The sequence below is a fragment of the Microtus ochrogaster genome (genome assembly GCF_000317375.1).
Source record: "Microtus ochrogaster isolate Prairie Vole_2 chromosome 14 unlocalized genomic scaffold, MicOch1.0 chr14_random_3, whole genome shotgun sequence".
NCBI lineage: Eukaryota > Metazoa > Chordata > Mammalia > Rodentia > Cricetidae > Microtus > Microtus ochrogaster.
The window spans coordinates 9,132,462-9,133,910 of record NW_004949098.1 but is presented as its reverse complement, the minus strand read 5'-3'; positions in this window follow the sequence as shown (position 1 = coordinate 9,133,910).

Below are 1,449 nucleotides of genomic sequence, written 5' to 3'. Positions count from 1 at the left end.
GAGGGGGAGAAGGGTGGGAGAAGGGGAGGGAGGTGGGAGGCTGGGAGGAGGCGGAAACTTGTTTTTTTTTTTCCTTTTCTCAATAAAAAATAATAATAAAAAAAAGCATGGTATAGGATGAGAGAAAAATTTTAAAACCATTCATGAATGAGAATATCTAACACATGAATTGCAAATAAAAATTATGTAAAATTAAAGTGAAAGGTAATGTCTAAAAGTAATTCTTCTAGTCAGCACAAATATTTATATTCTGAATATTTATATTATATGTAGTGACAGGAAAAGTGTAGAAAAAATATTCTGGTATTATAGCTTGCATCTTAAGGGTAATTAATAAAATTTAAAATGCATTACCTTTCTTTAAAACTCAATTTTACTGCTTTTACAAATTATAAGGAAAAGATAATATTTAATAAAATATTAATGAACATAAGCCTTTTGTTAATGCTTTTTACAGTTCTGGGAATGAAACTCAGGACATATTGCCAAGAGTACTACCACTGAGTTGCATCTCCAGTCCTCCTCATGATATTTATAAATGGAATAGAATTAATAGCAATAATAAAATGTAAGCAAAAATGGATGATATAATGTTTACTGGCAATTGAGCAAATAAAAAGAAGACAGTCCTTTGTGCCTTATAATAGATCAATTTTCCATTCCATTGTCCCATATCATGAGATTCTTAATTCAGTCCTACAAAAATATATTAACTGGTTTTTATGTGCTCATTACCATGTTAATTACTACAAAGAATTATATGAAAGGAGACAGGACTTAAATCAACTAGCAAAGGCTAGAAATAAAATATAGCTAAAATGAAAAATAAGAAAATAAACAGTGTTGTTATGGGTGCTCAAAAGGGTTTTACAGCTCTGTGCGTGGTCTCCATTTGATCTCAGTAACTCATCACTCTCTTAACTCACTTAGCCCATCCATCAGCTATAAAGCAGCTTTCAGCATCATACATCAATGTAAGTAGAGAACAAAGTTTCACTATGAAATAACATATCCTAGAAAGTTAGAAATTGGAATGCCTTATAAAAAGGGCATTCTAAACAATTATGGTTATTAGTCAACTAATATAAGGTATTTCACTAAATGTGTGATATTTCTCTCAAGCACACAGAAAAACTAAATATTTTAAAAGCAAACAATTTAGTGATCCCAGCCTCAATTATTACATTATTCTAGTGCTCACCTACATTCCCAGCGTGATTCTAAGTTTCTCCTGCACAATCCACTATACACATGCTCCCATAATTACTTGCCTATGCACATGTATGTTCTTTTTCTCACACATACATTCCATACACAAATGAATTTCTATAGGCATAAGAGAAGCTTCACCTTCCATGATAGCCACAAACAGCATAAAATATCTTGGGGTAACTCTAACCAAGGAAGTGAAAGATCTATTTGACAAGAACTTTAAGGCATTGAAGAAAG